The sequence below is a fragment of the Muscardinus avellanarius genome (genome assembly GCF_963383645.1).
Source record: "Muscardinus avellanarius genome assembly, chromosome: 5".
NCBI lineage: Eukaryota > Metazoa > Chordata > Mammalia > Rodentia > Gliridae > Muscardinus > Muscardinus avellanarius.
In genome coordinates, this window is record NC_137790.1 from 27,375,606 (window position 1) to 27,388,800 (window position 13,195).

The 13,195-nt window shown below is 39.5% G+C and overlaps 1 protein-coding gene across 4 annotated transcripts in view; it reads right to left on the reverse strand.

The window, feature by feature from the left end:
- Nucleotides 1-13,195, reverse strand: part of CXADR (CXADR cell adhesion molecule) — a gene marked incomplete at both ends in the record, with an annotated part of 62,979 nt that overhangs the window by 39,303 nt on the left and 10,481 nt on the right. The window lies entirely within an intron of this gene.

Consider the following 13,195-nt stretch of genomic DNA (forward strand, 5'->3'; position numbering starts at 1 on the left):
AGACCCTGTTTCCAAATAAAAATATAAAATAGGTCTGGGAGTGTAGCCCGGAGGTAAAAGGGTTTCCAGGAACCCCAGTACCACCAAAAATATAAATAATAATAATAAATAAAACTAAAAAGCTTAAGTCATCTTCACTTAAAACATAAATTTAGCCTATAGACTTCACATAATACTTTTTTTTTTACTATTTACAATATGCAAGCATGCACATCACTAATTGTCACATCTGTGGGTTTTTTTATAATAACCTAATATTACCTTAAATAAATTCATTACCTAATGGATGCAGAACTAAAATATAAATTCAATACCTAATATATGCAGAACTAAAAATTTCAACATTCACTGTTAGAAGCAGCTCTACCACTTGGACAGCCACATCCTGATGATGACATCTGCAGATGTGTAAAAATCTGGGAGAGACCTGAGGCATTAAAATTTTGTTGTAAAGCCGGGCGTGGTGGTGCATGCTTGTAATCCCCACGCTTGGGAGGCTGAGACAGGAGGATCACACGGGTTCGAAGCCAGCCTCAGCTACTTAGTGAGGCTCTCAGCAACTTAGTGAGACCCTGTTTCCAAATAAAATATAATAAAGGTCTGGAAGTATAGCCCGGAAGTAGAAAGCCTCTGGGTTCCACCCCCAGTACCACCAAAAAAAAAAAAAAAAAAATTTTTTTGGTGTAGAATCTGGCCCTCCCTCTCTCTTTCCTCATCTCCTCCCCTCCTTCTGCTCCCACCATAATCAAATTAGAGCAAAATTAAGAAAATCAGCTAGGCACAATGGTGAATACCAGTAATCCCAGCTACTCAAGAGGATGAAGTAGAAGGATACCAAGGTTCAAGGACAGACTAGGAAACTTAGCAAAACCCTATCTCAAAATAAAAAAGGGCTGGAGGTAGAATTCAGCAGCAGAACATCCCTGGGTTCAATCTCCAACACCTGGCAGGAGGGGGAATGTCCTTTAACTCTCCATAATTGACTATGTTCATACTGTTTTTTCAAATAATAAATTCTAACAAACTGTTAGCCATAAAATAAGGTTAACATTCAAAAAATGAAATATAAAAATATTAGTAAAGTTGAAGTTAAAGACTAAGAACTAAAGAAAATCCAGAGTACATTTAGGACCACTTTTAGGCACCATCTTAATTTTTCTTTCTTTTTTTTTCCTTTTTCTTTTTTCTTTTCTTTCTTTCTTTCTTTTTTTTTTCCTTTTTTTTTTTTTTTTTGTACTAGGGATTGAACCCAGGTGTGTTCTACTTCCAAGGTCCATCCTCAGCCCTTATTTTGAACAAGGTCTCGCTAAGTTTCTGAGGTTCTCGTCAAGTTGTTGAAGCTGGCCTCAAACCTGGGATCCTCCTGTTTCAAACTCCTAAATACTGGACACAGGTGTGTGTCCCCTGTGCCTGGCTATCCTAAGATATCCATGTAAGGGCACTCCTCCAATAGATTAAAGACTAACAAACTCTCAAAACCTTCTTGATTAGATCTGAGGCTGGCCTTGCTTCGACCAATAGAACACGGCAAGTGTGTTGCTGTGCAGTTCCACATCCGCTCCTGCAGAGCCCTTGCTGCACCCATTCCTGCCTCCTTGGAGCTCTGGCACCTATGTGGGAAGGACCCAAGGTGTCTGACCAACAGCTCAACTGCTCACTGCGTAGTTACCCAGTCCACCTAGACAAGTCCTCCTAACCAAGTCCACCTAGACACCTAGCCAAGTCAGCTGTGTGCAGCCATGACTGAGCCTAGAACTTCAACCTCAGCCTTGTCTAGCCTGGCAATGCACAGAAGAATGGAGCCTGTGTGTCCACCCTCTCAAACTAAGGGTGGTTTGCTACACAGCGAAGACTGATGATACACTACGCCGACCCACTAGATTCAGACCTGACTACTTCCCCCAAAGCCTCTTTTACTCACCTCCATTTCATGTCCATGTATCTTATTTAAAGTATATGACCTCATATTTGTGTGTAATTGCAAGTGCTTCTCCTAAATAAATATTTAAACTTCTGACTAAATGCTTTGTATTATTTCTAATAAAGCCAGTTTCATTCCCACATCATTTACTAAAGCATTCGTCTCCTCTCCACCTGACAACAATATTTCTGCCCTTTCTTCTAATACTCACACTTCTTCACAATATCTACATTACCTACTTGATACTTATTTTGTGTGTATGGTGCTGGGGATGAGACCAAGGGGCTTTCTACCTCCGGGCTATACTCCCAGACCTATTTTATATTTTATTTGAAAACAGGGTCTCACTAAGTTGCTGAAAGCATCACTAAGCTGCGGAGGTTGACTTCGAACCTGTACGATCCTCCTGTCTTAGCCTCCCAAGTACAGGGATTACAAGTGTGCGCCACCATGCCCGGGTACCTACTTGATACTTAACACTACTACCTTGGATTATTTTCCTTTATAAATTGTATGGTGAAGTGAACTTTGGTATCATCCAGAACTTTGTCATATCTCATAGATATTGAAGAACTCATTTTCTTCTCATACTACCTGATATTTATTGAACCTTTTAATGTGTATTTCCAATTTACTATTAAGTCAGTAGCTCCATTAAAGCTGGAATAAATCAGGGAAAACTCTACATCTCGGTGTAGTTCCTTACACATAGTAGAAAAGAACTGGTAACTGGATTAAAATTTTGATTAATTTTAGAAATGTAAAAAAAATAAAAATGTACCAATCTGATAGAAGAAATTCCTGCTATTTCAAATGTCTCTTTTATATAGCAAATAGAATTTGCTGCCTGTATATGTCTGGTTATTAAGAGTGTATGTACCAAGAAAGAGGAGGATAATCTAAGTACAATCTAGAATAGAAATTCCATTTCAAAATGAATCAAGACAGAGCCCAAAACCATGGAGGAAAAACTATTTAAATAAGAATGGAAAATTGCTAAAAATATAAATTAAAACTTCATGGTTAGGATGTATTATATTCATTTTGTAGAACTCAAATAAAAATTTTAAATGACATCAACTAGACATATAATTGTGTAAAAACTTCCAAGCCATAATTCACATTTTCAGTACTTAATACTACACAAAGTCACCAGAATAAAATACAAATTAGTTTTCATCCTATCTTTCATTATTTTTTGTTTGATTAAAAAAAAGCTTTTATTTTCAAAGACTGCCTTAAAAATTTTATGCAGCTGGGTGTGGTGGCGCACGCTTGTAATCCCTGTGCTAGGGAGGCTGAGACAGGAGGATCCCACAGGTTTGAAGCCAGTCTCAGCTATTTAGTGAGGCTCTCAGCAACTTAGTGAGACCCCGTTTCCAAATAAAATATAAAATAGGTCTGGGAGTATAACTCAGAAGTAGAAAGCCTCTGGGTTCTACCACCAGTACCACCAAATAATAATAATAATAATAATAATAATAATAATAATAATATAACAATAATAATGCATACTAGCCACTTTTCCTTTGCTATTACAAACTACCTTAGTTTTTTTTGTGTGTGTGTGTTGGGGGGGGGGTCTGGGGATAGAACCCAAGGGCATTCGACCTCTGAGCTACACCCCCTGCCCTATTTTTTCTTTATTTTGAAACCAGGTCTCTCAGCCTCCAGATTGCTGGGATTACAAGCGTGCGCCACCATGCCGGCTTTACCTGAGATAGTTTAAAAGAAGAAAATAGGCACACATGGTGGCACATGCTTATAATCCCAGTACTTGGTAGGCTGAGACAGTAGACAGGTTCATGGCCAGCCTCAGCAACCTGTGAAGCCCTACGCAACTTAGCAAATCCGTGTTTCAAAATAAAAATAAAATAGAACTAGGAGTATAGCTCAGAGGTACAATACCCCTGGGTTCAATCTCTAGTACCACAAAAAAGAGAGGGGGAGGGGGGAATATTCTCATGATTTCGGAGGTCCATGATTGCTTGCCCTTGAGACTTTGGGCCCATAGGGAGACAAAACATCACAGCAGGGAATGGCTTGGTGGAGCAAAACTGCTCACATCATTTTGGCCAGGAAATGAAGAGAAGAATGGGCTGGATCTATGTTCTTCAAGGCACACACACCTCCAGTGACAAAACTTCCTTCCATTAGGCTCTACCTCCTCATGTTTCCACCACCTTCTAAAAGCACCACAGGCTGGGGACAAGCCTTTAACACATGAGACTTTGGGGGACACTCCAGATCCAAACCATAAGAGTATATACAAATGATTGGTAAAAATAGATACAATCTTGTATCCCACTAAGATGTATAGCTACAATGCATCAATAAAATAAATAAATAACAGATAAGAAACTTTTAACAATTATTTTTGAGAACTGAGGTTTCAAAAAAGACAAATGCCCATAACTGCTTTATCCAAATTTTTTGTGTGTGTATCTGTGTGTGTGTGTAGTACTGGGGATGGAACACAGGGCATTCTACCTCTGAGTTACACCTTTAGCCCTAATTTTTATTCTTTCTTTAAAAACAGGATATCACTGAGTTGCAAAATGCCTCACTAAGTAGCTGAGGCTGCTGCAAACCACGATCCTCCTGTCTCAGGCTCCCAAATGCTGGGATTAAAGCATGTGCCACCATGCCCGGCCTCAATTTGTTTTTATTTGTATACAGGTGGTCGGTCCTCCATATTTATGAGTATTGGATCCACAAATTCAACCAACCTTGAATCAAAAATATTTTGTAAAAACTGTATCTGAGCTTGGAATGATGGCACACACCTGTAATTCTAGGATTTGGGAGGCTAAAACAAAAGTATTACAGGTTCACAGCCAGCCTTGTCAATTTAGAGGCCCTCAGGAACTTAGTGAGACACTGTTTCAAAATAAAGCAGGGCTAGAGGTGTAACTCAAGAGATAGAATGCCCCTGGATTCAATCCCCAGTACAAAAAAACAAAAAAACAAACAAAAAAACAATTGCATCAGTACTGAAAATACACAGATTTTTTCTTTTCTTTACGCCCTAAACAATACAGTATAAAAACTATCTGCAATGTATTAGGTTACTAAGTAACCTAGAGATGATTAAAAGTCTATTAGATGATGTGCTTTGGTTTTATTCAAGTACTATATCATTTTATATATAGAACTTGAGCATCTGTGAATTTGAGAATCTGTGAGGGGCCCTCCCTCAGACACTGAGAGACAACTATATTGGTTAAGAAAAGCTGAACAGATTTTTAGAAATACTTTCAGTATTTCTTTCTTAAAATATTGTTTAAAATATTCAACTGTTCTTGTTTGGCACTAAAAATTAATTGAAATCTCAAGATTGTGCAAAACAGTTGTTGAGTTTCCTAGCAACACTGAAAGGTCTCTTTTCTCAAGATAAAATTTTTTCAAGTGCCGAAGTGTGCAGCGGTCACAATTTGTATAAGACAAAAGGCAGACACCTGGTCCCCTGCAGTGTTTCTGCGGATTCTTTCCTAATGCTGCCCAATTTTATTTATGCAGCAAATTAAGTGACTTGCAAACAGTTTGTAGGTTCATACATGGCTTGAAAACCTAATCAATTATCAGATCATATACAATCAAATTCATATTCAGAATGGAATGAAAGAGGTGACCCATTATTAAGCCACAAAGTCCAGTTAATAAGTGCTCAATACTGGCTGGGTACACTGACATGTAATCCCCAAAATTGGGAGGCTGAGATAAGAGCGTTGCAGGTTCAAGGCCAGCCTCTGCAACTTAGTGAGACTGTTTCACAAGATTTTTGTGTGTGTGTGTGTGGTGGTGGTACTGGGGTTCCTGGAGACCCTTCTACCTCTGGGCTACACTCCCAGACATATTTTATATTTTTATTTGGAAACAGGGTCTCTTAAGCCAGAGAGGCTGGCTTCGAAACTACGTGATCCTACTGTCTCCGCCTCCCAAGCGCCACCACGCCTGGCTGTTTCAGAATATTTTTAAAGGGGCTGGGGATAGAAAAGGGGTCTACATAGCTCAGAGTTAGAATGTCCCTGGGCTCAATCACCAGTGCCAAAAATAAAAAATAACAAAATAAAAAGCTGCTCAGCACTGGAGTACATAAATAAAAAACCTGAATTACAACCCACATTGGCACTGATTGAAATAACATCTCCCAGTTTTCTGCTTGTTTTTTTTAATCTCCAATTACCAAAACATTTGGATCATTAGCAATTCTCTGCTGTCCAGTCTGACTTCTAGTTGAGCATCAAAGTGGCCTGAGATCATTAAAAAAAAACTTTTTAGCCTTGATGCCACCTTCTACTATGGCCTTAAGAGATCTGTTTCTACCGTAAGAGTAAAGTGTAACTGGAGAAGAGAGAAGGAGCCACTCCTCTGGAAGGGAGGCAATATTTTGCACAGACAATATGCTTTGATTTCCACACATTTCGGCTACTTGCCAGTTACCTGGATGGACTTCAGTGATTTTTTTTTTCCTTCCAGCAATCTTAAAATAGTAGGAATCCTGACAATCTTACAATCATGGAATATTAGAAAAGTGCTCAGGATAGCCAGTTATGGTGACACACGCTTGTAATCCCAGTACTTGGGAAGCTGAGGCAGGAGGACTGCGCAGGTTCGAAGCCAGCCTCAGCTACTTAGTGAGGCTTTCAGCAACTTATTGAGACCCTGTTTCCAAATAAAATAGAAAATAGGTCTGAGAGTGTAGCCCAGAGGTAGAACCCCCTGGGTTCCACCCCCAGTACCACAAAAAATAAAAAAAAAATTTTTTTTAAAGTTACCTTCAAAACAAATGGGCAGCCAGGCGTGGTGGCGCACGCTTGTAATCCCAGCATTCGGGAGGCTGAGACTAGAGGATCATGGTTCGTGGACAGCCTCAGCTACTTAGTGAAGTCCTCTGCAACTTAGTGAGACCCTGTTTCAAAATAAAGAATAAAAACTAGGGCAGGGGGTGTAGCTCAGAGGTCAAATGCCCCTGGGCTCCATCTCCAGATCCGCAAAAAAATAAAAAAATAAAAAAGAACAAATGGGCAGAGCATGCCTCCTGATTCAAAAGATACAGTACTAGGCACAGTGGTGGAACTCTATAATCCCAGTAATTTGGGAGGCTGAGACTTAGCAAGATCTTATTTCGAAATAAAAAGGAAAAAGGGCTGTGGGTGTAGCTCAGAGGTAGAATGCCCCTAGGTTAAATCCCTGATACCAAAAAATAAAAAAATAACAAGGGATGGAAATGTACCTCAGTGGCAGAGAACTCCAAATTCAATCCCTAGTACCACACCCAGAAAGAAAGAGAAAAAAGGGAGGATGACCTTTAAGGTGATAGAGGTTAAATGACGTCAGAAGGGTGGGGTCCTTAACTGACAGAACTGGTAGAGAAGACACTAAAGCTCTCCCTACCTAGCTATCGATCCCCCTGTCTCAGCCTCCCGGCCCCGTAGTTTCAGCCAGGTGTGGTGGCACAGACCTGTAACCCAGCACATACCACACTCAGAATGAGACAGCAGGATTACAGCTTCAAAGCTAGCCTCAGCAACTGAGCAAGAGCCTGTCAGCAACCTAACAAGGCTCTTGTTTGAAAACAAAAATAAAATAGGGCTAGGGATGTAACTCAAAGGGAGAACGCTCCTGCTTGCCAACAAGTATTATGTCCTATTAATTCTGCTTCCATTTTAATCTATATCCAGTCCACTATCATCTCTAAACATGGTCTGAATGTAGCCCGCTAACTGGCTTTCCTGTATCCACTCTTTCTCATTCAAACCTAGAGTCCATACTGCAGCATGTTCTTTGCAGAATTTTTAAAAAGAGATGCCCCTGCCATATTTGAAAACCTCTGGTGGCTCCACACTGATTGAGACACTTTAATCTCCTTCAATGCCCTTTATGATCAGACACCATCCACCTTTGGTTTCCTCCTACTTCCCATTCCCACTGTATGTTACATTTTCTCTCCCCAAAGAACACTCCCACACTTAAAGATACCAATACTCTGCCTATCCCGTCCTTTAGGCTAACTCCTACTGCTATGATCTCCATTCAGTCACTTTTTCCAGAAAGCACGCCTTGTGCCCATACATGGACTAACCAAGGGTCATTTGTGTACTCCTCAGGCTGATAATAATGGTCATCACAAGTATTGATCTCACTGCTGAACTCTGTGTCCTGACACAAAGTCCTCTACAGCCCTAGCTACTATTTCACATTTGACTTTGAAGGCAGAGACCATGATGGTCTCAATCACCACTGGTTTCTTCTGGCATGACAAAATTCCAAGCACTCAGGGAGAAATCAACAAACATTTGCTGAAGGGATGAAGATTTTCTTTGTTCTATCACGATAAAAGAAAACAAAAGGAATGTTCAGAAATATTACTTTCTGTGTATTCACCTATCCTAGCAAGATACTAAATGTGAAGTATGACCAGTGACAACTTATGTGTAGGGATCTTAATGATTACGTTGTGTAGAATTCAAGCAGTGACAGGTGACAGCTTTTCACCTGGTGCAAAGAAGGCTATGAGTTATGAGACAAGCAACCTGATTCTTATACAACCTGATTTGAGATACGAACAATCAAGAAAGCATCTGCTACAACAGAATAAAATTGCGATCAAACAACTTTGGATGTCTAGAGGTAAGCGGATAGTAATGTTGATATATGTAGAAAAAAGAAGAGAGAAAAGCAAAGCTTACAGGCACACACGCTTTCAAATAAGAGAAGTGAAACAGATGGTCCACTAGAGATGAATTATGGTACATTTCAAAACAGTAGAGGAGGCTGGGCGTGGTGGCACACACTTGGCTGAGACAGGAGGATCACGGTTCTTGGACAGTCTCAGCTACAACTTAGTGAAGCCCTTTGCAACTCAGTGAGACCCTGTTTCAAAATAAAGAATAAAAAAATAGGGCTGGCAGTTGTAGCTCAGATATAGAATGTCCTTGGTTTCCATCCCCAGTACCGCAAAAAAAAAAAAAAAAAAAAAAAATATATATATATATATATATATATATATATATATAGTGAAAATAAATTAATTACTTTCTCTATTAAAGCTGTAAACAGAATAGAGAAACTATTCAGGTCTACGGAAAGTTTCCCAGAAGAAACAAATCAAAGAAAGAACTAATAGAACACTCTAAAAGGTCCCCCCCCTTTTTTTTTCTTTGCTTCACCTTCCCCAATCAAGAACACCTCTATGGCAGTTCACCAGAAGACATCTTATCTGTCACCTCCTCCCTGAGGTTTCCATGCTCCCCAAAATAGTGTCAACTGCTCACTCCTCTGTACTACCTTGGAGTAGTATCTGTACTACTTTGGAGCTACACCTTCAGCACTTTTAATTTTTTTCTTTTGAAACAGATTCCCAAAGTTGCTAAGGCTGGCCTTGAACCTGTGGTTCTCCTTATCTCAACCTCCCAAGTACTGGCATTATAGATGGGCATCACTATGCCCGGCCAAGAGCTACTATGTTGAAGAGAGGCCACATCAATACTACTGCTGAGTTCAGATTATAGACTTTATCAACATTAATAATCAAAACACACCAGTGAAAAACGATTGACTAAAGCAATTCTAAGAAATAAATTTGACAAATCAGGAATTAGTATGTTGAAGGAACTGATAGAGGCAGCACAATTTTAGATGTATTTGTCTACAAACACCATAGATGCCTGGGTTAGCAAGTCACAAATATTCAAACCTGTGCATACATAAAGGCAACCACTATGCAGTTTGAATCATTTCCTTTCCCCCTTCAACCAACCTATGTCAAATTACTTCTTACCAGGAAGTTGTTTTGGAATTAGCAATATTTGAAAGTCACCTAAATTGTGAGTTTCCCTGTTTAATGGAAAAAAAAGTACTTGAAATATGTGAACAAAATTAACTACTCTGACTTGATCATTAAATACTGTTAGGGGAGAGAAGAAAACACTGCTGGTTTAATTCCCATATATGTAATATTAATACCTGCTCAGAGCTAAGAAAATAGTCAGAAAATTAATAACAGTGAGAAGTGACATAATAATATTTATTTGCTTTTCTCGCTACTTTTTAAAAATATGAATTACTGGTTCCCCAGCCCCAATGAGAATCAAAAAGTTGGTGCTCAGGAAATTAGCTGAAATAGAAAAACCATCATCTTAATAAATAACAAGTAACAGAGCTGAGCATGGTGGCGCACACTTGTAATCCCAATACTTGGGAGGCTGAGACAAGAGGATCCTGGTTCGCAGCCAGCCTCAGCTACTTAGTGAGGCCCTTAGCGACTTAATAAGACTCTGTTTCAAAAAAAAGAATAAAAATATAGGGTAGGGGTTGTAGCTCAGATATAGAATGCCCCTGAGTTCCATCTCCAGTACCAAAAAATAAAAAAATAAAAATACCAATTAACAGTGACTGAGTACTTATGAAGAGCCAGACACTTTTTAGAATACCTTAGAGAGCCGGGCATGCTGGCGCAAGCTTGAAATCCCAGCCTTTGGGAGGCTGAGACAGGTGGATCCCAGTTCGCAGCCAGCCTCAGCTACTTAGTAAGGCCCTCTGCAATTCAGTGAGACCCTGTTTCAAAATAAAAAATAAAAAATAGGACTAGGGGTGTAGCAGAATGCCCCTGGGTTCAATCCCCAGTACCACAAATAAAATAAAATATAAAATACCTTATACATATTAACTTTTCAATTCTCATAACTCCATAAAAAGGGCACTACTATTGTCTTCATTTTACAAAAATGAAACAAACTCAGAGGTCGCTCAGCTACTAATGGAACAATATACAAATCCAGGCAGACGACTCCTCAGGCACACTCATCCTGGTGTCAGTCAGCAAACTCCCCAGACACAGAACCCCATTCCATTCTCCATGATGAAAGAAGGTCTGAAATTTCATTTTAGTGCACATGCATATGCGTGCGTGCGTGCGTGCGTGCGTGTGTGTGTGTGTGTGTGTTACTGCAGACTGAAACCAGGGGCATGCTACTCTGAGTTATACCCCCAGCTCTTTTTATTTTTTATTTTGAACAGTGTCTTTGCTAGATTAACTTATTCTGGCCTTAAACCTGCAATCTTCCTGGTCTCACCCTCCCAATAACTGGGATTACAGGACTGCACCACCCAGCTTGGTATGGAAGGCCAATATTTACACTAATCCTCTTCTACACTAAATTGCTAGGCAACATCTGAGGTAGAGTTTGGATGGTTGGGATTTTTTAGCAGAAAAATAAATATTAAACAGAATTTGCTGTCATTTCACACGCACACAAAAGCTTCATGTCATATTTTGGAAAAGTTAACTCTTCTAGAGCTCAAACATAAATTAAGGGTGTTGAACTAAAGTGTGTATTTCAGACCTAAATGTGTTCTAATTTTTGACCACTAATCAATCAACCAACAAGATGCCTTTCTCTGACATCATCTCTTCTTTGCCGCCCACTCACATCTCAATGGTGTTAGTAGCTCTCTGAGTCCACCTCCCAACAAGCAGACATTTCTAAAACATTGTATCCCGACTTGCAGGAGCAGTTCTGTACATTGATAGCATGGTTTCCAAAGTCAGAACTGGGTTCAAATTCAACTTACTAAATGCTTGGCCACAGGCAATTTCTAGCCTTATAACTAAAAGCTTTCATCTTGAAAATAAAGATTAACTGTAATAATGCCTACTTCATTGTAGAGATTAAGTAAAATAAGGCATTGCAAAGCTCTTAGAATAGTCTCAGTACAACCTACTATTCTGTCTTCAATAAACAGTAACTAGAAGACAATTCACTGTCATCTTAAAAGCATGTCACTCCTACTATGATACCAACTCCTATGTTAGGAATGCTAGGAAGTGTCTTACTGATCTTTTAGTCTTAACAGTTAGCAGAGCCTTCCACAAAGGAAAAAAAAAAAAAAAGCTCAAAATTTGTTATGTAAAGAAATGACACTGAAATGAATCCCCTAGGTTTGGCAATTAGAGAACCATCGGTGACCTAGGTAAGACAAATCTGACTTAAGAAGGCTTTGTGGAGGTGGAATGTGCCATACCTGACTACAATGGTCAAGAGACATGAGCAGTCAGAAGTGGCTGCTGCTTTGAGGAACTTGGCCTTCAAGAAAAGGAGAAAAATAGACTGTACATGAGCTGAGGTCATGGAAAGGTTATTCTGAAACCAGCAATGGGCCACGTATAAATCAAAACAAAAGGCTAAGCCCAGCCTGGTTAATCCTAGCAACTCAGGGGGCTAAGGAAGGAGGAGCACAATCCAAGGCCAGCCTGGACAACCTACTGAGACCTTATCTCAAAATAACCTTATTTTAAAAGGTTTGGGGATATACCTCAGTGGTAGTGCTTGTCTAGCATGAGCAAAGCCCGGAGTTCAATCCCCAGTACTGGAGGGGGAAAACAAAAGACAAAACAAAACAAAACAAAACAAAAAAAAAAACAACAACAGGAAAGGGAAGATAGAATAGGAAAAATGAAAAATACAAAGAGAACACTCAAGAGACAGAAGGATCAAAACTCAGAGAAGAATGAAACCTAGTAAGTAGGAAATAAGACACCTTTAATTACATCTAGAGGAAAGGGGGCTGGGGTGTAGCTGAGTGGCAGAACACTTGCCTAACATGAGTAAGGACAAGGATTCAATCCCAGCATCACAAAAACAAGACTGGGGAAAGAAATAAGCAATCGTACAGTTATGGTTACGTTTATACACTGGGGCACAAAAGAATTAAAGGAACCTGTGCCTGCTAGCCTCTATTTCTTTCCATGACAAAGAAGGCATAAGACAGTAACTTAGAATAAAACAGGGCGAAAAACTGACTCTTCCCTCTGGACTTAAGCTTGCCAAGAATATGGAATGGTGTCTTACTCATTTCTGTCATCTGAAGACCCCTTAAAACACCTTGCCATAAATACACGTTACATTTTTTTTTTTTTTTTTACCCCGGAACTTCCACTGGGATTGAGGTTGCTCACAAGAAATGCCTAATATATAACCTAGAAGCAAAGACTCGGGGAAATGTAAATTATAATGAGAAACCGGGCAGGAAGTTACAGTAAGACATGCAGACAGATTTTCTACAAGCACCTAATGAACTGGACTGAGCCTCACCCTTCCCTGTTTCCCCCTCAGGCAGACAATCTCAGAGGGAAGCATTCAACTTTCAAATCTTATCAAAATTAATTCTAGTCATTCTTTACCATCTAAATAGTGTATTACCTCCCTCTAGGTCTCTAATACAGATGCTAATTTCAGCATACTCTAACAAGAAAAATGCAAATAGAGTACT